Here is a 27,464-nt window from a genome sequence, read left to right as displayed (position 1 = left end):
AGTGAAGCAGCACACGGGGACAATGCACTCCCCTCGCCGCCATCTTCCCATCCTAGTGTACCTATTTCTAAAATGCAGAGCAAGTGTCCTACAGCCCTTGATGAAAGGCTCATAAATAAAAGCTTAATTGAAATTTCATTTTCGGCCTTGGGAACCATATGGCCCTCATTCAGGTTTTCTGTGACTACATGATGAACTACCACAAGTTGTAAAGGCTTAAAACTACAGTTATCAATTTTTTTTCACTCACTAATGTGCAATTTGTGTAGAGCTCAGCAAGCAGAATATACCTCTTTTCCACATGACTTCAGTGGGGGCAGAGGAACCATTTTCAGATAAGCTCACTCATGTGAGTGATAAGTTGCTGCTGTTAGCTGTTGGCTGGGAACTCAGTCAACTATTGGCCTAGGTTCTTGGATCCTCTCCCTGTTGGTGTCTCATGAGCGCTGCTTGAGCTTCACTACAGCATGTCAGTTGGGTTTCAAAAGTGAGTATTCTAAGAGATTGGGAGTTGTGGCTGACAATTTCTTAAGGCATGGGCCCAGAAACTGGTCATGGCCACCACTTTCTATTGACCAAACAATTAGATTTGGGGCTGTCAAATTAACCACTCCTCCAAACTTGAGGGTGGTTCTCTAAAAGTAAACAAATGTGAACTTGATCCAGGAAGAGGGTAAGAGCATTTCTTTCCTAATTTTTCAGGAGTAAGAAGAAGAAGGAGGACAGAGTGTCATTAAGAAAATCTTGAAGATGGTTCAGGCAGAAAGACAGCTAAGGAAAACAAGATTAATAGGTAGGCACAAGGTGGAAGAGAAGAAAGGACATGGAGCATAATAAAACCATGGGTAGATGAGCCCCCACTAGATGTGCACCTGAGGGGCGTGGTACTGTGCCACAGAAGGCTGGAGAGTCAATGAGGTTGAAGATGAATGTTTGCTCATCCATTACCTCATGCCCAAAGAAAGCCTAGGACCAGAACTTCAGTCAGATGATGCATAGGAAGAAATAAAGATAAGAGAAAGAGAAACAGACCCTGAAGACAAGATGTAGTTAAAGTCACAAACTTTAGGAAAAAATTGAGACATAAAAATATTTAAAACTTCCATGATTCCAAAGTCACATTAGAAAAGGATCTACAGAGTACTGTTCTGTAATTCACAGAATAACATGTGTCCACAGCCAATGTATTAGGAAACTCTTGACTAATTACAGTGTCCAGGAGTTCCATCAGTGATACAAATGAGTTGCTTATTTCACATGAAACATACTGACCTCAGTGAATTCCTATCATCCAATCCTTATTGTTCTTATATTCAACCAAATGAGCTCATACTTTTCAGGTTAATTTGTTTTTTTTAAAAAAATATTTTTATTAGTTGTTGATGGATCTTTATTTTATTTATTTATATGCAGTGCTGAGAATCAAACCCAGTGCCTCACACATGCTAGGCAAGCACTCTATCACAACCCCAGCCCTTTCAGGTTTATTTTTTCACTTTTTTCAAATTTTATTACCACACTCCAACTAGACCCAACTAGAATCTGTACCTTCCCCCTCTAAATACCACAACCCTCCACCACCAGTCTAAAAGGATTACTTCATCATCATTAATGCCAGTCATACTCTCAGATGCAAAAATAAATGAAAATTGTTCTTGTTAGAGAATTCACCACAGGAAGGCAGCAGAGTGCAGGAGCAAGAGGCATGGACGCGGAGAAAGCTTTTGAAGATCAGTACCAGGTTGCCACCTGCTAGTGGGTCCTTGGGAAGTTACTTATTCTCCTCAGAGCTTGATTTTATTCACTAGACACAGGGTATTCATAATACCTGCCTTATGATGTCCACCAATTTATCAATTAAAAATAGCAATTTTAAAAATCATATTACTAAGGTTATTACAAACCCAATGAATTGTTAATAAGAGTCTACACATTTTTGGAATGTGCTTTCATGGAGTTGTCTTGAAGCTGAAATTCACATAGTGGGTTTTATGCTTGAGATTAAGAGGCTGGGCTCTGGATCAGATAAGCTGGATACAGATTGGAGTCCTGCCACTTACTATCTGGGTATCTTTGGGTAAATGTTTTCATGTCCCTAAGACTTTATTTCTCACCTGCAAAATGGAAGTGATACAGGAAATACCATATGTTGTGATGATTTAATTATGAACTATATATAATGTTTTTTCCATTTCCTGGGGGGTATGAAGAATAAGAACAGGATAACATCAAGAGAATCTTGAAGGCACCTGACACAAAATACTCCCTCTATAATTAGTAGAGTTAATATTATTGTCAATAATTTATAACCTTTACCTTCCTTTCATCTCCCAATTAATTTTTAAAATGTGTTTTGGTGAGGATAGAGAAAAAAGGGAAACTGAATTATAACTTGTTGTTTTAAAAAGAAAATAAGGCATTTTCACAATTCAAAGAGGTACCTCACAAAAGAGGAACCTCACAAAAGAGGATATCTAAAAGACAGATCAATGGATCGATCTTGAAGTCAAATTAATATGCAGAAAGTCCCCTGTATCTATGGATTCTGTGTTCACAGACTCATCCAACCATGGATCAAAGATATATGGAGAGAAAAGCTGCATCTCTACTAAATATATACAAAATTTCTTTCTTGTTATTATTCACTAAGCAATACAGTATAACCACAACTCCCAATCGCTTACATTATATCAGGTATTGTAAATGATCTGGAGAAGCTTTAAGGTATTCAGGAGAAAGTGCATAGGCAATATGCAAAAGTTAGGCTATTTTATTAAAGGGCTTTAGCATCTAAGGATTGGGGGATTTCTAAGAGGCGGTGTCCTAAAACCAATTCCCTGTGGACACCAAAAGATGAGTGTGTGTGTGTGTTTGTAAAGATCGTCAGATTCCCTCTCCATTAAGAAGTGTAACCTAAAACTACAATGAGATACCAAAACATGACCAATAGAATGGTTAGTAAGAGAAAAAAAATGTTTTGGCAAGAATATGGACCAATCAGAATTCTCATTCACTGCTGGTGAGAGGTAAATTGGTAGAATCATATGCTGAATCTATTTGGAAGTGTGCATATGCTATGAGTGATCTATCACCCAGAAATTTTACTCCTAGGTATATACCCAAAAGAAATGTGTATACATACTCACCAAAAGTATGTACAAAAGTGCTCTTAGCATCACTATTCAAAATAGGTCAAAGTAGGAAAGTACAAAAATGCTCATAATCTGTAAAAATTTCCTCTAAATAAAAAATACCAGAGCAATGAAAATTACCGCTAAAAATAACAATATGAATGAATTTCACAACTTAATGTTAGGGGGGGGCGGGAATTCAGAAACGAAAGAAAATATACCTATACATATGATTGCATACCTATAAAGTTCAAATATAGACAAAAGTAATCTGTGGGGTTATAGACCCAGATGAACCTAGTCCAAAAACTGGTTCTTCTCATCTCCCAGCCCCCAAAGCCTTAGGCCATGGAAGAGTAATTAAAATACAATGGTAAACTTTGAAACACTAGTTTGGGAAAAATATAGTCAGATTATATTAGTCAGGGTTCTCTAGAGGAACAGAACCAACAGGACATGTATATGTATAATAATAAAAGGGAATTTATTAGATTGGTTTACACAATCAGCAGCTGAATAGTCCCATAATGGCCTCCTGAAGGCTGGGAATCTCAGTCCAAGAAGAGCCTCAGAACAGAGGGACAAATAATGCAGCCCTCCTCTGAGACTGAAGGCCTAAGGATTCCCTGGAGAGTGGCTGGTCAGAATACACATTGGAAGAGTAAAGGATCTGCAGTCTAATGTCCTCGGGCAATGGCAGCAGCAATCAATCAAACACCTGCTCCAGGAGAAGCAAACTTGCATCTGCCATGGCTTCCTCCTCCTTCTTCAGCCCAGCCCGGGAAACAGTGCTGTCCACATTCAGGATGGGTCTCCCCTCTCAGATTGGCTGTTTGACATGCCAATTATCTCTGGTAACCTCCTTAGAGATAAACGCAGAAGTCTGTTCATCCTAGACATCTCTCTGTTCAAACAAAAGAAAAGCAGCATAATGGGAAGGAAGGACAGAGAAAAAGAGAGAATGGAGACATGAAGGGAGGGGGGCAGGAAGGAGGGAAGAAAGAAATCAATTTCAAAATCCAGAATCTCTAGCTGATTCGCAGAACAGCTACGTGAAATTCAGATGCAGCAAATCTTGATCCAGAAACCCAGAACTAAACGGATAGGTTCACTGCCCTCCCACGCATAGTGACTACAAAAAAAAAAAAAAAAAAAAAAAAAATTGTTCAGAAAGAAGAAACTCATATTTAGAAAGAACAAGGATGAGAGGTACATTGTAATCCTGAAGTCCTGCTGGGAAAATGTTATGGTCAAGTACCTGTGCTGGGAATAAGCCTTCATTTGTCCCTATGCCTACAGCATCTGAGTAGCTCACCTGTCCACTGGTCTCTATAACTCTTGGCCCTGCCATCTAGAAGAATCATCTTTTTCAATTAATCTTTTTTAATATATCCGAAGACAACATTAAAACATGCCTTCTTTGTGGATCGAAGGTCCTTTTGCGAATCCGAAAGATAGAAGCTATTAAGACTTGGGAGTCATCTAGCTTTGCAGCATGAGACTTGGCTCAGTGGAATAAGACCAAGACTTGATGGTTTAAACAAAACAGAAATGTATTTTCTTTCTCACACCAGCAGTCCCAAAGCAGATGGTTTAGAGATGATATTGCCAATTCTACTCCACTACTCCACACGTGGACTTCTAAACCTGTTACTCGATTTCCTCTAGACTTTGGCCCTCATCTCTATGACCCATGACTCACTACCACATCCATCTTCAAGGTGTGTGTGGTTTTAGTTTTGGGTAGACATGAGTTATACCACTGTAGAAGAAGGCATGACGGATACTGAGCACACCTAGTCATATAGGTTATAAATCTACATCTTTCTCTACCGGCTCTGACTCTCAGATCAGAAATGAAATCTGTCACCTGCTCATTGTTTTCTGGGAATGATTCACATTCAGCATACCCCTTGATTCAGTCACCCTTTATACCAGCGTGAGGCAGATGGCCTGGGGACATTTTATTAAGGAGGTGGGACTTGTGTTAGGCCTTCACATAGGAAAGCAAAAAGGAAGAAAGATGTCTTTCCAGGTTGGATATCATTAAAGCTAAGGCCTGGAGGCTTCCCTAGAATCCTGAGATGGAGATTTATATATATTATTTAAATATATATAAAATTTATTTAAATTTATAGATTTATTTATAGAAGGTTTATCAGGACTTGCTGTTTGGATCAACACCTGTGATGGAATGAGGACAGGAGGCTAAAACAGAGGGAGAAGCTTAATTTCAATGCGATTGCCACAAGGATTCAGCTGATCTAGGAACACTCCATCCAGAATAGCCCTTTAGAATTATCCCAATAGGTCAGATACTTATTCTTTCAAAGGACCAGTCACTGAGAGCAGGCTGTTCTCCAGAAGGAAGCCTAACCGAGAGTGAAGCCATTCCTTCCTTTCAGCTGAGGGCAGTTCCTGCAGAGGGACTCAGCCATGAGCTATCAGTAGGCAATGCTTGCAGTAGTTGGGGGGTGGGGTGGGGGGGCGGATTCCTGAGACAGATTTTGTGCGGTGCACCACACCATTCTCTACAAACTAGATAAAAACACAGCTCATTCATGTCTTTGAGGAGGTCAGTTTGGCCAAAGTGAAAAGTTTGTGCAGAGTAATGGTAACAAGCAGAAAGATGGAGGGGATCCTTCAATATGTCTATCACTGTCAATGAAATAAAATTCTAACTCTTCCCCTGACACCCAGGACTCTTCAGAGTCAAGCAACAGTCTGAATTTTCAGTCTTATTTACCTTGATTTCTTTTCATTTACTCTATAAATGAATCAAAATAAATAATCTGAAATAAATAAGCTGGTAAATTGTCGAGAGTTAACTACTAATCAACTATTCAGATTCACTGGGTGTACTTCCTATTGAGACCTTAGTCATAGTACTAAATAATGATATTTAGAGCTTTCTAGCATTATGAGCATTTCTTCATACAGATGACCTTAAGGGTCTGAAGAATCTGGGTGTTTCTCTGCTGTAGATTCAGCAAAGTTCCAAGTTCAGTCTTTCAGAAGGGTAAATTTCTGCATAGCTCTCTAGCACTTATTCTCAAAGGACCCTAATTTTCCCCTCTAGAAGATATTTGCTAGTGTCTGGCGGCAATTTGGGGTGTTACAAATGAAGGGAGGGGAAAGCTAGGGGTGCCCATCTAGTGGGTAAAGGTCAGAGATGCTGCCAAATGTCCTACAATGCTCAGAACAGCTCCACCACCCCAATAAACAATCATCTGGCCCCAAATGTCAGTAGTGCCACTGTGGATAAAGCCTGGCCTATAGTTTGGCCTACAAGCCTAAGAAATGGCCACAAAGAAATATGGAGGTAGAGGACTGGAAAATAAACAGTTCGTATCACCAAATGGGGAGGAGTAATATGTTTTTGGCAAAGAGCTCAAGGGAATAAAAGGGCAGGAGTGCACCTGCCTCCATGACTTCAGCCCCCACACTCTACCCACGCTCTTTCCCATATGTCTCCATAGGCTTACCAGATCCTGTAGGGAGTGGTGCACAGAAGCCAGATGGCTTTGCCTCTTGCTCTCTGCCTGTCCACTCCTCTCTGGACTCCTTGACTCAACACAAATAATCCTAATTACCATAACTATTTTCAGCTTAAGGACAGATTTTTTTTTGATAAGCTGGGCATCCTTACTGAACAATAACAACATTAAAAAAAAAGTTGAAAAAAAAAAACATGAAAAATAAAACATGTGAAAAATCCCCCAACTCTAAATCCTTGGCACTCCAGTGCTTCAATTTCATGTCAGGCAACCTGGGCTTGGCCTGAAGGGGAGATGCAACAGAGCGTGCCATCCAAATAACTAGGTCAATTTTCAGCTTCTTCTTGGAAGGCATTCTGCTTCTTCTCTCCCTGCCTGCTGGGCCCTCAGCCTGTCTGTGCCAACCACCTTCATTTCAAATAACTGGCTCTCTCAGCCTACATCACAAAGTCCAAATGCCCCTGGGATTGAACAAATTGCCCACCACCTTGAATGAAAGAATCCAGTCCTGCTCCTTCAATTTGGGCATCTGTAATTGGTGATGCCTACAGTGTTCCAGCACTAGACCACCTGGCAGAGAATGAAGTTTTATGCAATGCCTGCTGGCATTTTGGGCTTTGTCCACTGGCTCCATCAGAGCATGCCATTGGACCCTAGGAACCGCTCAGTTTCACAAGGTGCCTGGAGACATAGTCTCAGTCTTGTGTCAGTGGAAAAAACATGATTTATCAAGCTCACATAAAATCAAACAATAAAACCAAAAAATAAGCCCAAAAGAAATCCAAAAGCCCTGGAGTAGTGGTGGTGGTGGTGGTGGGAGGTGGATGTCAGAAAAGATTCTTTTCAACCAAATCTGCCCAGAAAATGGTGCCCATACTTTGGATTTTTAAAAAAAATGTGGAATGACTCCACATCATGTACAACCACAAGAATGGGATCCTAATTAGGATAAGTTATACTCCATGTATATGTAGTATATCAAGATACACTCTACTGCCATGCATATCTAACAAGAACAAATAAATAAATTTTTAACTATGGAATTAAGAATGTGGAAAGTAAGACATCATTATAGAAATTCTCAGAGTTCCTTAACTATTTGTTTGGATTTTTTTTTTCAGTCCTGGACATGGAACTTGGGGCCTCGAACATGCTAGGCAAGTGTTCAACCACTGACAACATTCCCCAGTCCTCCAACTATTTGTTTATACATCTCTTTCTACCTCCAAGCACCAGGGCAGAACTTATTTTTAGTCTTTTTACATTCCCCAGATACAGAAGAATGTCTCACACATAGCAGGTACTTGATAGAGTGATTAATTCTTCAACCTTTTCTCATACTCTTTTTCTAAGTCTGCTCTCAAACACTTTTCAAAAGCACCTGTCACCCATTGGTCAGCACTCCCTGACCCATGGCCCCAACTGTCCCATTTTATATAAAGCAGTTCATGTTAAGAACTGGCTCTTCCCTACCTGGGAATTATTTGTTTTACATCAACTGGTTACTATGCAGACAATCAGTCAGCTAATAATACTACAAACCATGTGAGGTTTGTATTCTAATAAATTAAAAATCCATCTTCACTCTCTTTTTAAAATATATTTAGTTGTGCATGGATGCAATAACTTTATTTTATTCATTTATTTTATGTGGTGCTGAGTTTTGAACCCAGGGCCTTACACGAGCAAGGCAAGTGCTCTACCACTGAGCCACAGCTCAGCCCCCCATCTTCACTCTTAACTGACTTTTTGAAAGACAGTAATATATGTCTGATCTGACTCACCAGTTTACATTGCAAGCTGATGAACTCAACTCCTTCTACCACAGTGTCCTGTATAAAACAGATGTTTATAAATACTTGTTGACAAAATTCTTACTTCAATAAAGAAACAACCCTCTCCCAACATCAAGGAAGGCAGTTATTTAAGTGTATCTTTGTGTAACATTTATGCATCAAACAAATACACAATGAGTCTTGGGAAATTCTTCCCAAGGAGACAAATAAGTAAAATTACGGGATAAACCAGGTTGATAATCATAACCTCAATATTAACACTGACCTCCAGAAGCATGGATATTTCTTGACTTAAAGTAAATATTTACTCCTTATTGAAGACTTCTACTATCAATTTCTTATAAGTGAACAAAATAAATGAAAGAAAAAAAAAATCTAACTCAATATACAGTCTTTCCTTAAAGGTATTTCAAACGTCTAGAGGATGAGGATGATATAGAATCAAAACAGCAGAACCTCCCAGTACCAAACCATTGAGGAATGCATGCAAAAGAAGAAGGGTATAGAGAAAGAGAACAAATGCAGCATCAGAGAACAGGAAGCCCGTGCATTGTCAGGTAAGGTGGTCTGCAATATTCTATCATTCCACAAGCTTGTGTACACTATGACCAAGTTCTGCCTTTAGCTCTTCTCTTAGGACACTCCTACTCCTCCATTGGCTCCAGAAGCACATCCCATAAACTCAAAACTAAAATACAGAATATGAGCATGACTTAGACAGTAGTCCTTTGGAATTAAACCAAAAGTTCTCAGAATATGAAAATGTAGTTAAAAATTGCTATTACAAGCCTGCAGTGAAAGTTTTAAAACTGAGTTTTTTAAAGACATATGATAAGGTGAAATTTTTTAAATGATAACAAACATTGTCTTCCTCCAGACAACTCTATCTAATGAAATTTTTTTAATGACTTCATGGTGCTAAGTAATACCAACAGGAAATGAAACCAACATTTATTGATCTGTACACTATCTCACACAATGTCCAAATCATAACTTTCTGTAACATCAACTTTGTTAGTATTTTTCTAAGTAGACTTCCACTTGATTTAGAAGAATGCTGCATATAAAAGTTTGGCATGTTTTCTCCTGATATATTAAAAGTTTTTCCCCATGTAATCAAACATTTGCTAGATATATCCTTTTTTTAGTTGTAGATAAACACAATACCTTTATTTTGTTTATTCATTTTTTAATGTGGTACTGAGTATCAAACCCAGTGCTTCAGTTGTGTGAGGCAAGCACTCTACTGCTGAGCCACAACCCCAGCCCCTCTAGATATATCTTTTTAACTACAATGTGTTTTATTAATTTAAAAGTAATTGGTTTATTATAGACTGCTTGAAAAATTGTCATAGAAAAGCATAAAGAACAAAATTTTATATTTCCCAAGAGTTAATTCCTGTTGATGCTGGGATGAAATATTTCATTACAAAATTTACCATATTATTTTATCACATATAATAAGTATGTATTATTTCATCATAGAAAACTACTAAATGCATTTCTGCAATCCCTTACTGTTGTTGAATGCTTAGGTTTGCTGTATAGTGTAATATCATTATTCTTGTACTGATGATCTTAGTTTTTATCAAGAGACACTTTAGCATTTCTTATTTAAAGTTGCTATTTTGCTCTAATAATTATAGTGAATATAACTAAATTCTCTGTTCTAAGCATTGTCCAAAGTGTTTTCTGTTCACTATTTCATTTACTCCTCATGACAATTCTATAAGCACTATTTTACCCTATTTCACAGATGAGGAAACTAAGCAAAGACAGGTCAGGGACTTACCTTAAGTCATGTGATTGGTAAATAACAGCTCCAAATGGGAATGTGTAGACATGGGAAACCAGGAAACTATTCTGTCTCTTCAGTAAGTCAGACAGTGAGTAATCAGTATTCAAGTAATAACAATATGTTTATTTCTATAAAATCTAGTCTCTGAGCAACCCTTAGAAGTATGTCTTATTATTTCAACTTAGCAAATAAGAAAACTGAAGTTTAATAAATTTAAATGGTAATGCCAAGAAGCTAAAGCTAGCAAGAGACTAAAACAGAACCCCACGTTTTTTAACCACTTAATGGAGTTTAGTATACTTTGTTCCTTAGTTTAACCAATACATTTTATTTGTCAGTGGGTTTGCTTATTTTATTTTTTACACTTTCTTGTTTCTTTTTTCCTCTTTTGTTTTGTTTTCTTTGTCTTTCCATACATTCATATGTAAAAGTTAAATATCCTATTTTTAATTCTGTTAATGGCTAGCTCTTTTTTTTTTAACCAAAATCATCCCTGGATCTACATTCCTCAATGTCTCAAATCTAGAGTAAATGAGTATCTTTTTTAATTTCTTTTTTTTTATAAGACACAGGGAGTACTTATTCCCCACAATCACATTTCAATCTTTATTGATGTTACCTGGCAATAAACTCTCATCTAGATTATTATTGTTGTTACATTATTATTTATTAACTTGTGATTAAACATACTACATAATTTGTAAAATATTGTTTTTTAATCTAGATTATTATCTTTGCATTGCACATCTTTTTTAAAAAATAACACAAGTAAACCGTTATTAAGGTTTACAAAAGTTATTTAGTAGTACCTTGTTAAATTAATCCTAACCATCCAATAGTCATCTCTTGATATGCATCTCCATTCCTGAGATCCCAGCTTCAGCTTCTGAGCAGTTATATTATGACTCCAGTTCTGGGACCACCTCATTTTTATACCCTTATAGATTTCTTTTCTCCCTGATTTGATACTTAACATTAAGATTGTTTTCCTTTGTCATTTAGTTCAATATTTTTTGCCAGGATAAGTTTGAATATGGGCCTCTCTTCAATTATTTTTCTAGGATCATAATGGAATCTTTCAATATGCCTTCTGGCCTTTTTAGCTCATTTATTATTACATTTATGTTTATTTCTTTTGTTCCAACATTCTTCTCATGAACACAAATTACCCATTTGTTAAATGCTTACTCTCTGTCATCTGTTTTTATTATCTTCTTTCTTGTCATTTTTATCAATTTAGTTTTACTTCTGCATTCTGGGAGAGTGTGTCTTTGTTGTTCTGATTTTCTATAATGCTCAATCAACACTTTTTTGCCTCCAATGGAGACCTTAACTCTACTTTTTAATTTTTCATGTACATGAAATCTTTTTTATCATCCATCTCCCTTTTCATTTCACCCTCTTATCTTTACATCAGAGCCTTTTCCCTCTTTTAAATTCTTGTCTACTATTCCATCAAGACCATATCTGCTTGCATACTATTGAGAATATTCATTTCTTTACAGTTTAAGTCTCACAGTTCTTAGAATAATTTTTGAGAAAGATGTAATCTTGCTCAAAGATTTTATGAATCTCTTCTCTATATTCCATGGCATTCTCCATTTGCTCCATGTTGATTGTGAGCTTAATACTCCTCTTTCTTTGTTCTTTTTTTTTAAAACATATATTTTTAGTTGTAGATGAACACGATACCTTTATTTAATTTACTTATTTTTATGTGGTGCTGAGGATCAAACCCTGTGCTTCACACATGCGAGGCAAGCGCTCTACCACTGAGCCACAACCCCAGCCCCTTTTTCTTCATTCTTAATGGGAAAATATTGCTTGCTGTTGACCCAGCGCTCTGTCCACTGGAGTAGTGATCAAAGTCCAGTCCAAGTGCAAGTTTCTTATTCCACTTCTCTGCCTCTGCTCTATGAGGTAAGGTTCCCTTTCTTCCTGGTTCTCTGAACCAATAAAGGAAGTTCACCATGCACAGAATGCATGACTCAGTACTTTCTTCTTTCTCTGTCCAGCATATTTTTCCTGGAGACCATATTCCCAGGACACCATTGACCACTATTAGATAAGCTAAACTTCCTTGCCATTTGTCAGTGTCTAAGAATGACTGTCTCTGACCTTTCAAATAAGTTGGTGGATGAAGGGGACTGTGGAAAGTGTGATCTCACTACCTTAAAAATCAGCACCTGCACAGAAGAGCAATGGTTCTGAAATTTTCGCTGTTTAAGGCTTCGTCCCCGGAGTGTCTGATTCAGTGGGTCTGTGGGAGGGTCAGCATTCTTCACTTCTAACAAATTTCCAAGTAACACAGATGCTGCTAGGGTGTGCCTTCACTTGGAGACCCACTGCAATCAAAGGATGTTTGCTCCCCAAAGCAGACAGTAGAGAGAAGAGTGCCCTTCTTTGTTTTTGTTTTGTTTCCAGGTGGGCTTTATATTCAAGACAAACTTGAATAGATTTCCTCTGGGTAGAAGAGATTAAAAATTTCTAGCATCAATTTATCTGTTGATTTTGGCATTCAGGAGTGGTCATTATGGATATTTTAGTGAGAAAGGGTGCTTTAAGGGCTGATAGCTACACAATATTTTAAACCTGAATTTGTAAACATCAATTTTTTAAAATAACTTAATATTCCTTCCGATGGATGTTCCATAATTGCTTCATAATTCTCCTAATGTTATACTCTTAGGCTATTATCAATTTTTCAGTGTGAGTGAGTAGAGCCAGACATACTGAACACCTTTACAAATGAAGTCATTTCAGTATTTTTCAATTATTTCCCTAGATAGATTATGAAAAGAATAATTGCATGACCCCTTTAATGGCTACAGATACAAATTGCCAAATGGGTCCCTCAAAAGGAGACCATCGAAGTCCACAAGGCTATCTCATGGTGGTGGGATATTATTTTGTTAATATAATGTAGGAAAAGGGAGTTGTGTCTCATTATCGTTTCGTTTGCTTTTCTGAGATATTTGTTGTCAAGAAATGTGTCTCCTGCCACCCTGAGTAATCAAAACTTTCCTGAGACCCAACATAAACCCAAACTAGAATGACAGAAGAAGTCTTTCTCTAGTAGAAAAATAAAAGGCCAGAAATTCTTTCATCATAATAGTACACAGAAGACCAAGTGTCAGTAAGTTCATTTTGATAGTGTGAAAGGTCTTTTTTATGCTTTGTCTTAAGAAAGGTCATGCTACAGACCTATCTTCCCCATCCATCTCCAATCCACCTCCAGTATCCAGAACCCTGTGACCTTTCCAGCAACAGAAATGAATCTCAGGTAATGACCAAAATATTTCAGCAGAGGCTGAACACAAGAAAAAGGTGGTCCTAGGACAGGAAATGTAGAAAGGGGAAAGAGAATGGGGAGATTGAACTCAGGAGTGCATTACCACTGAGCCACACCCCTAGCCCCCTTTGTTGTTGTTGTTGTTGTTTTGAGCTAGGATCTCATTAAGTTGCCCAGACTGGTCTCAAACTTGTGATCCTCTGGCATCAACCACCTGAGTCACTGGGATTATAGGCATGAGCCACCACACCCCACAAAAACAAGAGGCTTTAAAAGATTAAGAGCTTAGAGAAAAGAGGGAAAACCTACAGAGGGCCAGAAATGATTAAACACTTAGTCATATCTGAAAAAGTGGATAAATGGAGAGCTATTCTAAGAAGCTCCAATGCTACATCCACTCCTTGGAAGAGCCAAGAGGTGTAAGGAATAGGTTATAGACTCCAATTTCTTCTTTCTTAAAGTATACCAACTACCTCATTAGATGCTGTAGAACATGGATCCTCAACCCTGGCTGCAATTAGAATCATCTGGGGAGCTTAAAAAAAAATCTGATGACCATGACCACAGTGGGGAATTTCTTATATAAATTCCTCATTGTAGTCATGGTACATATAGTCATGACTACAATGAGGAATTTATATGAGAAATTCCCCGCTGTGGTCATGGTCATCAGATTTTTTAATTGTTCAGAAATTCCCCAGATGACTTTAATGTGAAATTGTGGTTTAAAACTAGTTATGAGAAGTTTGGGGAAGACTATTCAATTCCAAACTCAAGAACAGTTCGATTATTTTTTTCTGCATAAATGCCAGGACAGTGCATAGGAAGGGCCTTTGGTAACGGTCTGCAGCACTGCCCTCCGCAACAGAGAGTGCAAGGCTGGGAATTAGATTGAACATTTGTTCATAAGCCATCCCTTAGTTAGCTGAATGGTGAGTTCATATCTATAAACCAGGGTCATTTCTGCTTATTCTCTGAGTCTACCAACTCAGAGCTGATTGCGGGTCATTTGTTAAGTGCTATGGAGCATGACTTAGGGACAACTTCTGAGTAAAGTATTGTGCCTCTTGTTCTACCACACTCTAGAGTATGCATTTAATGGTGTGTGAACAGAGCAGCTGAAATGTGAACACTGACTTACAGAAGCAAAATCCTTTTTGTTGTTCTCCCCTCAACACCTGATTTGCATATCTATAATAGCAATGTTTATGGTGATGGATTTGAAATTGGATGCTATACAAATAAATCTCTTTTACCATTTAAAATTTTAAATAATTGAGGTTGCAGAATGCTAAAAGGACTCTCTAAGGACCTAAAACTATCAAGAGGATATATAAATAACTCCTTTAAATCAAGATGAAAAAGTAGATAACCCAACAGGAAAAAGAGTACAGATGTTTTGAACATGTACGTCACAAAAAAAAGTTATTCAAATAAGAAATAGATACTCATCTGCTCTAGTCAACAGGGAAATGAAACTCAAAATCTAATGAGATATTTATATTAATCAACAACAATACCTAAAATGAAATATTCAGACAATACAGTATCAGCCACAGAATGGTCATACTCTGATTGTAGGGGTGCAAATCGGTACAATCACCTTAGAAAACTATTAGAAAGGTGATCATACAACACCTCCCATGACTCAGCACTATGTACCCCTATGGCAGCCATATGTAAGCACTATAACCAGACAATTTCAGCCCTAAGGATTTCCCCAACAGAGATTTTTATCTAGATGTGAACAATAATGTGTATAGCGGTACTGTAAGTGATAGCCAATCTGAAAAACAACCCAAGAATCCACCAAGAGTAGGATAGATGAATGTATTATGCATATTCTTACAATGAGAGAGTATCAACAATGATAAAGGTTCACCTATAAACTTACATACATAACCATGTTTATAGATAAATCTTATAAACAGAATAATGACTGCAGAAGCCAGATTGCAAAGTCTGCATTCTGTATGAGTTTAGTTACTTGAAGCTCAAAAACAGACAAAACTAGTCCGTAGTGTTATAAGTCACAATAGCGACAGGATGGTGACTGTCCTTCAAGAGTAGTTGGGGAGGGTGGCTGGCTATGGGGAAATAAGATTTCTGAAGTTCACTAATATTCTATTATTTTGATATGGGGATGTTGCATGAATTAGTTTGTTTTGTCTAAATAAGCTATAGAGTAATGATTAATGTTCTGCAGAAATTATTCTATAATACAAACTTTATCTTTAAGATAATTTTATTCCATAACTGTGAACAATTACAAAAAGCTAACTTATTTTTGGTTCAGAGGGTAGGGATGTTATAGTTAAAGCTTTGTCTCAGGGTTTCATAAACTGACTTCCAGACCACTCACGTATAATCGAATCAAGCCTTTATTGAAGCACACCGGTGGCGGCTGACCAGAACATAAAGCTGTTCCCCTGATCAGCCCAGAACAATTGCAAGAGCACTCCTTATAAGTCTGAAAACCGCAAAAGGGATGTTTGGGGGGTCTAGCCAATGCAAGCAAGCCATGTTACAGAAGCGGGACAGTGTAGTCAAGCGGAGGGAAGCCTAATCAATCACAGTTATCCCAGTCACCCCAGTTACAGAAACAGAGCCCCGTTACCCTAGTTACAGAAACAATGCCCCATTAGGTAGTTCTGTGTTCTTAAAGGTTTCTATAGCAAAAGGAAAAGAACAACCTGCTCCAGTTATGACTCTTCTACTTGGCATGGTTGTTTTACAGGATGAAGTCATAAAACAAAATGGAGTCACATTTGCTCCTACTACCACAGGGAGGAAAGGTGATTGCTCTTGATAAAGTAAACACTGTCTCAAAGTTCCTAAAACTGAAGTCCTCATTATTTTATCTTAACAAAGTTATTAATATTAAATATCAGTGTATTTAGACAAATCTGCAAAGTAGGCCCCAGAGTTGTTCTTACATCAGCGATAAGAAACCAAGAACTTGATAGATACCATAACTTGTCCAAGATGGCACGTAGTGGACGTGAATTTTAAACCCAGGAGGTTTGGCTTGGGGCAGTGAGGAACATAATCAGTTCACTATGGTTCCCAAATGTCTCTGTAAGAACATTTTTATGCTCTTAAAATTCAGTAAGGATTTCAAAGAGTTCTTGTTTATGTGGATTGTATTTATAAATATTCACAATATTGACATTAAAAGAGAAAAAAAAATCAAATCTACGAGTACACAACCATTAGTCCTCAGAGAGATGATGTCACCACACTTCCTATAGCTTCCAGAAAAATCCACTGTGTACACATGAGATAATGATAAAGGAAAAGTCAGAGTGTCCTGATATCGTTATGAAAATAGTTTGACCTCATATTAGGGGAAGGGCTAGACATTCAGAACCACTGCACGCACTATGCTCCCTCCCTGTCAGGGAGAAGAAGCAAACATCCAGTGATCATAAAGACATTTGTGCTATTGATCAAACCCACAGCTCTGGTATCACAGTGTAAAACTAGTAAACTTAAGCCCAAATTTTAGGAAAGCATGACAGAAGCAAAACATCAGGATTTCAATTGTAACACTATGAATTGCTTTCAGGGTAGCCTTGGGGAAATTATTTCATCTCTAAGACTGTGCTTTAACTGAACAATGAGACAAGGAACACTTAGCCCCTATAACTATTGTTATTAAATAGCAAGAAAATTAAGTGAAAATGCCCATCAGTGTCGTCCAACATGCAACAAGAGTTCCATAAACATTTGTGGAATTTCTATGTCTCGTGCTACCCACATGTGAAATAAGCAACAAGAATTACAAATATTAAAAAAAGAGCCTTAGTCTACTTTTCTTGGCAGATCAATAATGTTAAGTAATTCAAATTTATCTGATTGCAATTCTTTCCATTTTGCTCTTAGCCCTATGTTCCCTGGAAGACAGTGACTCTGAAAAATTATTTTGGGGGTCCTTCCACCTTTGCCAAAAATTCATCCAACTCTCTTACTAGAAAAATTAAGTCACCATCTCAATTTTGGGAAACCCAGATGTCTCCAAGAATTTCAAGGACTATCATGGAATTTTCTAAGCAAGTCTACTTCACTTTATTTTTAAGACATCGCTGCATATTCTAAGAATAATTATAAAGATTATATATAGGGCAAGGAGATAACATATGATATCACGGAACCAAATAAACAGTGAAATGTCTTGGGAACCATTTATTTAAATCAGGGGTCCACTCACTTTCTGTAAGAGGTCAGAGAGTGAATTTTGGGGGCTCTCTGGACAATATTGTCTATGTCACAATTAACTCTGCCATCGTACAAAAGTTGACAATATGAAAACGACTGGGCATCCCCATGTTCTAATAAACCTTTATTTACAATAACCTGTGGTAGGATGCATTTGGCTCATAGGCCCTTATTGGCTGACCTCTGATTTTGATGATAAAGCCAATGGAGAGATGATTTTAAAAAACAAAACAAAAAACAAGAATCTATTTCTCAACACTTTCAGGCATGTTTTTAAATGGCTTATAAAAATATCCAGACAATTGAATCCAAATCAACTTGGGACTCCGATGCTGGAGGGCCTTTCTTCCAGCCTTAGACTAATTAAAGACTTGCTTCTCTTTGACCCAAACTCGTAACAACTCCACAAGGATGAGGCACTATATTTCATTCCTCTTCCAGTCTCATCACAGCTGTGCCTCTCCTGTCAGCAAAACTCAGGGGCCATCAGCGTTTTCATTATAATTTCAACATGCGGGAGGTTATAAATCTGCCTAGAACTTAACTACTACTTGGCAAAGCAGTTTCCGGGACCAAGACCATTCTCAAGGATGAGCAGGCTTGCACAACAAAATAAGTTCATACTGAAAGATAGGCCAGAAAAGTACCTTTGTGAAGTTCAGGATGATTTTTGGTTGAAAAGATTCTCATATAATTAAATTTAACAAATATTTATGGAGTTCCTGTCCCAGGTAGCCTCTGTTCTTTCCTCTGCCCCACTTTCCTCAGGGAACTGCATCTGCCCCCAATTCATGTCAGCCCCTGATGAACCTGGTATTAGGATTTTCTGGCCTTCCCACAGAGTGGGTCACGTGACCTGCTTAGAGCAAATTAGATTATCTCTCATCCCCAGCCACAGAATTCTCCAAACTTAGAACAAATCAAGACTATGTCATTTTTAAAGAATTGACTGCTGAGGACAAGAAGATCCCTCTTCCTCTTTGCTATTTATAAAGTGAACATATGAACCTGGAGCGTCTGTGTGTGATGAATTTGAAGGACCCATGGGACATCCTGTGGGTGATATCCAGCAGGCAGTTAGATTTGCAAGCCTAACAACTCAAGAAGAGTCTGGGGAAGCAGCTATGAATTTGGAAATGATTGGAGCACTCCAAAGAACAGCTTGAAGCAAATTCTGGGCTCCTGCCGATCTCTGAGAGATCGTTTAAGAACACTGTGAACACAACTAGAAAGTAAAAGCATTCAAAAACTACTCAATAAATACACTGTTTCTATGTGCTTCTCTCTGGGCTAGGTCCTAGGAATATAAAATGGGCAATACTGATGAGGAGGTACAAATTCAAAGCACTTACCTACTGAGTTTCTTGGACCCTTAAAATTTAGGTAATATTTGATCCCTGTACCATGACCCAGGGAAGTTCAAAGCCACTAATACTGTCTAGTCACCTCTTTCTTAGGATTCTACTTCTTCTATAAAAGTGATTTCCATTCCTTAATGCAGCAGCCTAGACTGGAAACACATTTATGAATCCCAAGAACATTGCTCATCCATCTGCATGTGCTTGGAATCTATCTACTTAACATCTGCGCGCACCAAATTTCTTCAGCTATACAAGGAATCTCCTTGTAAGCAGAGATCCCATCACTAGCCTGCAGACTTTCCAGTAGCAGTACCCGTGTCTTTGTTGGTAAAGCTTCATTCCATCTGTACTACTCTTGAGAAGCCCTCCCCCTTTCCTTGTTTATTGTAAGTAACAAGGCAGCAACCTGTTTCAGTCTCTAGTTAGCCAGCCCTAACCTAAGAAAGCAACTGACAACCAAAATACCTGACAATAATAACAGAGTAAAAATTTATTTTGTCTCATGGTTTTAGAGGTTTCACTTCATGGTTGGCTGGTTCCATCATTCTTGGCCTGAGGTATGGCAAAGGAAAGCTGCTCAGCTCATCGAGGCAGGGAAGCAGAAAGAGAGGGGGGAAGAAGTGTCCAGAGACAAGACAGAGTCCCCAAAGGCATGGATCCAGTGACCTACTTCCTCCAACCATGCGCAGCCTACCTACAGTTTCCTTCATCTCACAGTAGTCCATTTCAGCTTTCAGTGGATTAATTCACCAATGATGTCATACCCCCTGTGATCCAATCACTTCCGGAAAGTCTGACCTCTGCACATTGCTTCGTTGGGGACCAAGCCTTCAACACAGGAGTCTTTGGGGGGACACTTCATATCCAAATCATAACAGCAATCATAATTGTTCTCTGTGGCAGGTCCAATGTAATCCGACAGACAAGGTTGCATCAGCTCACAAACATTGGGTGTATCATTTGGGTTAGAACAAATAGCTGTGACCAAGAGGTCCAAAAATGTTCAACAGCAAAAATAAAACTGAAGTTTATTTTTATTCACAAAATATAAGTGAACAAATAAACAAACTTCAAGGTAAATATTTTTGATTGGCTGTAACTCTTCCCTGTGGTGACTGAGGGGTCCAAGACTTCTTCTACCTGTGACTCTAGAAAGCCTTAGGACATCATTATTCCTGATATCCACCTGGCATAAAGAAAAAGAGCGTGGAGAGGCACATATTCTTAAAAGCCCTGGCCCAGAGGTGGCACACATCACAGTATTTAGTCTCACAGACCCACTTACCATGGGAACACCGGGAGATGGATTCTATCTGATCATTACGTAAGGAGACCACAGATGTAGCTTGATGACCATTGGGCTCTTCCTTTATTGGCTTACCTGCTTTGGTAAAGATCACCAGCCTATAAAGTAAGAGGCAAAAAACTCAGTGTATCTTTTTATTCCCTTTTATCCATTAATTGGCCTTATGTCTTATAGTCTCAGATATAACCTCATCCCAAACTCCCCTGATTACACCTATTCTCTTGTGCTTTATAAGTAAAAAAATGTATAATCCTACCATCAGATAATGGCTATATTTCTGAGCATTTTTAAACTAACTCATGAATGTCCAATTTATTCATTACCTCTACAAATAATACATACTCTGCAAGATAGCCCCAATTTTACAATATTTTGTATGGATATGCTTACCATGCACCTTTTAAAACTGTATTAGTTATCCTAATGATGTCTCCTTTTTTAATACAGAAGACTTCTCTCCTGATTAGAATTTCAGGTCTCCTGAGCATGTCTTCCCCAGCAGCTAGGGGAATGTCACTTTATTAGTGAATTTTATTCAGCATTTCTAGTTACTTTAACCTCAAATGTATTATGCATACATTTGGTTAAAAAAAAACATTAAAAGTCTATTATGTGCTCTCAGCAATGGAAAAGATACTGGAGATTTGAGAGTGAAGAGAATATAGTTGCAGAATACCAAGGATTTATTATCTAGTAGGGGAGATATGTTATAAACAGGTATTTAGAGCCCACTGTACTAACAGAGCTCTGAGCAATGCTTTATAAGAAAGACTTTTAAAAGGAAAATCTGACCCTTACCTGAAGATGTCAAGGAAGTATTATTCAGTAGCATTTGTTGAATCCCCAATCTGTATTCAGTGCTACGATGGTCGATGGGCGGTGAAGGCTACAAGAAATAAAAATGTTCTATCCTTGTCCTTGATGAGCATATCATCTCCATCTATGGAGCAATAATGTTCTCTACAAGGATGCATAGAGTATTGCAACTCAATGAAAAGGGTTATTAATGTTGTCAAAAGATGAGGTAAGCCTCCTGGGGATGGTCAAGTCTTAAGCTGAACCTTGAAAATCTGTTTTGATTTAGATGGAAGTTCGGTGTGGAACAGCTGGCTTTGTAGACAAAGAAACAGAATCAGATAGAACAGGGAAGAATGTAGCCATTGTAAAGAAATTAATCTCTTTGGAGTGAAAGAAGTGAGTAGGCAATAATGGAAGAGAGTGTAAAAGAGGATGGGTGGAGTCAAACATTCTGAGCTGAGCAGGCAAGATAAGACTCAATGCATTTTTAATCATGAAGCCCACTTGGAATGATGTTATTCTGATTTTGTCGGGGGTTGGGGAATGATGCATCCCTATGAGAATCTTATGAGAGATTTGGCTTTTCTTGCTAAAAAAAAAAAAAAATACACTTCCAAACATCACACAGATCTCTGACTAAACTTTCACGGACTTCACAGACTCTCTGAATCACTCATTAGAAGCCTAAATCAAGAACAAATTATTTAAAGGCTGATTTTGAGAGAAATTTGTTAAACTCAGATCTGAAAAATGGGGACTTGGGACTACAAGCAAAATTTAAAATGACCAGGTCAGGAATGAAGGGTAACCATATGTTAGCTTTCCATCATTATAAGAGAATGCTTGAGATAATCAACTTGTAAAGAGAAAAGGGTTATTTTGGCTTACAGTTTTGGAGCTTCCAGCTGCTTTGCTTTGGGCTTATGACAAAGGAAGCACATCAGGGTGGGAGCATAAGGCAGAGTAAAACCACTTTCCTCATGTCCAAAAGGCAAAAGAGAGAAAAAGGAAGGAACCAGGGTGCTACCATCCCCTTTGAGGGCATATCTCCAATGACATAAGGACCTCCCTCCCAATAGCACCAGATGGGAGACCAAAGTTTTAATACATAGTTCTTTGGGAGAGAATTCAAGATCCAAACTACAACAACAATTCTCTGTAATATGGTTCCTGTAGCCATTTGAGATGAACTTCATGCTAGGTGCTTCTCGTTCAGGGTCTAGAAGCAATGATTTTCCAAGGGGACCTGACATCTATCTTCAGATATAAATACAGTCTCCAAAAGGCAAACCTTACATTACTTGATCCTCTCCTTTTAGATTGCTAGTATAATACATAGCACAACTGGACAGAAATAAGCCAGCCTGAGATGGCATTCAGCAAGGAATTACAGTGGGGGGAGTAGGCTCTGAGTTTTATCCAGTCTGGACACCAGACTCTTGACAAATAATAATCACTGCAGAATGTCAGAATATGCTCTATCTGGAAAGAGTTTTTAACATGGGCTGCTGAGCTTTAGGCTTACTACATTCGGTCAGGACTAGTTTCCTCTCTGGTCCTCTAGGCCTAGAGTATATACTTCTCTATTGATTTGTGACTTAAATAAATTGCAAGCATTTTACTGCAGTATCTATACAAGCAAGACTCTGCTCAGTGAAGCCAAGGAATCTGATGGCAAAGTTCCAGACCCACTTTGGCACAGCCAACCAGCCAACAGCAGGCAGCACCGTGATAATGTGAACACTTGCCTTTCCAAAGTGTGTGATTCACTGCCGTATTTTTCTCTCTCTAGCTTCTATCGCTCTCGAATCTCAAGCCTCTTTTCGAAGTAAAGATTATTTTGCAATCTTGTTTAAAAAAAATGGGAAAGCTCATCGCCTTCGATCAAACAGTATTAATTTAATTGAGTTCTAATATCTTTCTGGAGGAAGACCTAGAAGTACAGATTCATCTTCAAATATCTAGGAGCCACTTATGCTTGCGTTTTTCGAATTCCGCTCTGAGTATTTTGGGTTTGGCTGGTAATGAGAAATCTCCTCTTTTGATGAAAGCCAGTAAACTCTAGATGTTGATACCTGATGAAGGAAAAAGCTCCCTTCAAACTTCATAAACAGGAGGGAGCCTGAGAGCATTCACTGTCTGTGGAGAGAAAATAAGGTACTGAGTGAAAAATTAAATTTCAGGAGAGAAATTACCACAGGAAATTTATTTAAATTCTTTTCTGACTCAGTGTTAAAAGATTAAATGTTGTAAATAAGAGCTAGACCATGCATTTTCATCTTTCACTTATACCTTTCAGTTGTGTGGCAACAACAACAACAAAAAGGGCCATTTTGAAAAATAATTTCTAAAAGCCATAAAAGTTAGTGTAATATATAAAGAATAACATAAACTGTTTTTAAAAACTTCTCATTTACTCATGCAAGAGCAGTACCCGATGGCTAGCTCAGTGTTCACCTGATCTCTCCTCTGTGTCCCCCTTTCTCAATAACTCAGGGCACAAGGAAGCCCTCCATGAGGAGGATGGAGCCCAGGAGTTTGAGACCAGTTGAGCAAGAAGAGTAATTGATAACAATACAATGACATTATAAGGGCTTTATACTATGAAAGCCACTGAAGAACACGAATTTTGGCCCATTCATGAGATCAGATAAAGATAACATTGAAAAAAACACATCTTTGCAGACAGGAATTTTTGTCCTCTATTCTCATCTCTGCTCTGCTATTCATTCACATCCAAGCTTGTTATCATCTCCCCAGAATTTAAACAACCCATTTAATGTGTATTGGTTGATTTATAAAACCCAAATTCTATCTTAAAATAGAGTGGTTTAAAACAACACTTTACTAAGATGAGTCTACAGGTCATCTAGAGGGTGCTGATCTGGCTAAGCTCATTCACAGGTCAGAGGCCTTTCCTGGGACCCTAGTTAGTTCATGTCAGGTCTTATTCTCAAACGGGCTGCCCAAACAGGATTGCTCACATGGCCTCAGGCAGTGTACCCAGACAGAAGATGGAAACACACACACACACACACACACAGCTGCTTGAACTCATACCTAGTCACTTCACTGCATTACATTTGTCAAGGAATGTTACAGGACAAGTTCAGGTGTAAGATTTGGACAGACAGACTTCACTCCTTTTATGGAAAAGCTGCAGTCTTCTATTGCAAAGAGAAGCAGTAAGAGGAGAATTAGAGAATGGTAGCTATTTTTGCACTCTGTCACAGAAACAAGTAGCCCTTCCAAACAAAAATGTTAGGGAGTTTGATTTGGAATGAAGAGAAGAATTCTTTCCAACACCAAAGGGTTGTCACAAATCTAAGCACATGAATCTATAAAGCCAGGCTTCTACTTTACCAAAAATCACCAGTTTTCCCCTCTGAGTTCTGTTGCCAGTCACTCCCATTCCCATCAAACAACCATTCAGTTCACACCCAGGAAGGAGAGTTTGGAGGACAGTATTTGTTGAAAAGTAATTTAGGCAGCCTCTGGCCTGGAATGTATCCACTGAACTGGAAGATTCAGTAGCTACAAAAATAAAACGCTTGATGGACAAATGAATGCTTGGCTCCTTCTAATGGAGGGGGCTGGAGAACAGAGGAACTGGCAGAAAAGGTCAATGCAAGAACATACACACCACAGGGTCCTCGCCAGGGCACCGCTAGCTCCCAGGGAGGTTCAAAGCGCTCAGGGCAAAAGGAGGAGGAGAAAAAAGCTCATGATAGACGGAAGTAGAATATCTGGGAAGGCAAACACAGAGAAAATGAAAGGGGGGAAATGAGACAATAGAAAATCTGGAAGAACAAAAATAAAATGACTTGGGTTTTAACAAATTTTTAAAAAACTCATTTTTCTGGAAAATGAATTTCTGGCATGCATGCCAGTTTGCCTAATACATTTCTATGATGTTCAGCATACAGCAACAAAAAAAAAAATAAACAGACCCTTATTATTTCAAAGGTATATTTTCAAGTCGTGGATTTTCAGTCCTCTTCTTTTTTATATTTTTTTATATTTTATATTATTTATATTTTTATATTTTCAGTCCTCTTCTTTTTCTTCTATTTCCTTCAGCCGAGGGTCCTTTGTCCAGTAAATGGAGATTCATAAAAACACATTGACAGAAGAAGGTAGCAGAGAGAATATAAATGGTCAACTGCTAGATGTCAGAAACTTCATACATGTGAGATGTCAGCATCTTCACAACCCAGAGAGGAAAGTATCATTCTATCCCTTTGACAGATGCAGAACTCTAGTTTGGGAACCGAAAAGTAACTTACGCAAGGACTCGCATCTTAAATGTTTTGGTTTCGCTCCCATTTCTGGATCCCAAAGCCCCGTTGCTTAACAAGATTCTTTAGAACTCTGAGACCATTTATAGGCATTTATTCAAGTCCTGGTACATCCATCACTAACTTGGCTGAGGTGCCAAGCTGATATCCCAAGTTAATGACAGATCCTAGGCTACAACTCTTTCTTCCACCTTCTAGTCTGAGGTTCCCCTTCATGTCACGGTCCTAAGGGGAATATCCAATCATATAATTCATTCCATTCATTCAAAAATTCCTTATGGAACAGCTGCTGTGTTCCAGGTGCTGTGTGAGGGAGTACAGTGGGAACAATAGTTCCCAGCCCCCCCAGTGGAACTTGAGACCCAACATTATAAGACACAGGCTAAATTGGGAGGGAGCCTAAAACAAGGAGAAGGAAAGTTTGAGGATTCAAGTATCTGCATGGCTTCTACTTTTTCCTTCTCTCTCACTCCTTTGATGTTTGTTCTTCCTTCCTTTAGTCACCCCATGCACAATGCTTTATAACAGGAGTACTTGATCCAGTATTCCTCAATGACTCAAACAGTACCCATTGGGAGCCCCCACTCGCCACATTTGAGACTTTCTTCTATAATTAAAGGAGTGAAAACCACAGACAACAACAGCTCTGAGGCTTTGAAAGTCCTGAGAACATTGACTATCATCACAGCACTTCTCTTAATCCCTTCAGTACAGTAGTAAAACTCACTGCCAGGAATTTTCTCCACAGGCTGTTGACTGAAATATCTCCTTTTGCTGTAGCTTGGTGTCTTTTTGTACTTCAGTACTCTGCTAATGTCTAGAGGAGGCTGGGTTAGAGTGATGCCTTCGGAACCCAAAGCTGGAGATGAGGGTTTGGTCAGGTGGTTTTATGGGAAGTGGTCCCAGAAGGCAGAAGTGAGGGAACAGGAAATAGGAAGTGAGAAAAGGCAATGAAGTTGTGTGTTCATAGGCTAGTTACTTCTGTGGGCAGCAAGAGTTCACCTTTGCTGGGGAGCCACTGGGGAGCCATGTGGATCAGAACTCACTCAGATTTATCTCACCAGAGGACAAGAAGCATGAGACATCCATATACTGGCTCCGGTCAGCCTTTGGAGCAACTCTGCCCCAAAGGGCACTCACTTCCCAAGTCTTCCAGGTTGTGATTATGTACAGATGATCAGGTCTTCCATGGCTTCACAAAGAGCCCTCTCAGGCAGCAAAGTAGAGAGACACCATACCCCACACTTGAAGACGGATGCTGGTAACTCCCATGGAATTGTTCACCTCAGTGCACTAAAACTATGTGGGCTAATAGGATGCAGCTCAGCACATCATAAGAATTTACTAGAAGTAACAGTAGTGCTTTAATATGAATACTAATTGCAGACCCAATTTGGTATTTTACAATTTACAAAGTGGTCTTCCCATAGTAGCCACATGCTGAGATTGATATTATTATTATTATCTCATTTCCTCATGAAGTTCTAGGGATCAGCAAGCAAAGTCAAAAGTGATATAAATATCCTGTCTTAGAGTTCTAGTCTGCTTCTGTCAATTAAATTGACTAAATCAGAACATCTTCATTTGAATCATCAAGACTCCCTACAACTTTCTAACTTAGAAATCCTAAACAAGATTTTTTTTTTAAATTTTCAAAGTATTTTAGGTCCATGAACACCTGGCCTAATAATGTTCCAGAAAAAAAAAAAATGTATATATATATATATCTCAGCACCTCATATTTTTCTTATCCTCCAATATAAATCAGAACCATAGAGTCCAAGAGATAATTAACAGATTCCAGTTAATCTTAAAATAATCCCCAATATAAGTCATATGGCAATCCAGCAATAGAGTTTATCCTTCATGCCAAAAATCCTCCATAGAAATCTGTTACTGAAAACATTATGTGGCCACGCTCCCATCTGCAGATATGCTTGTTTTTCTCTGTTCCATGCCAGGGTACTTA

This window comes from Marmota flaviventris, chromosome 1 (assembly GCF_047511675.1).
Source record: "Marmota flaviventris isolate mMarFla1 chromosome 1, mMarFla1.hap1, whole genome shotgun sequence".
In the NCBI taxonomy this organism is placed as follows: domain Eukaryota; kingdom Metazoa; phylum Chordata; class Mammalia; order Rodentia; family Sciuridae; genus Marmota; species Marmota flaviventris.
Note: the sequence above shows the minus strand (reverse complement) of the source record.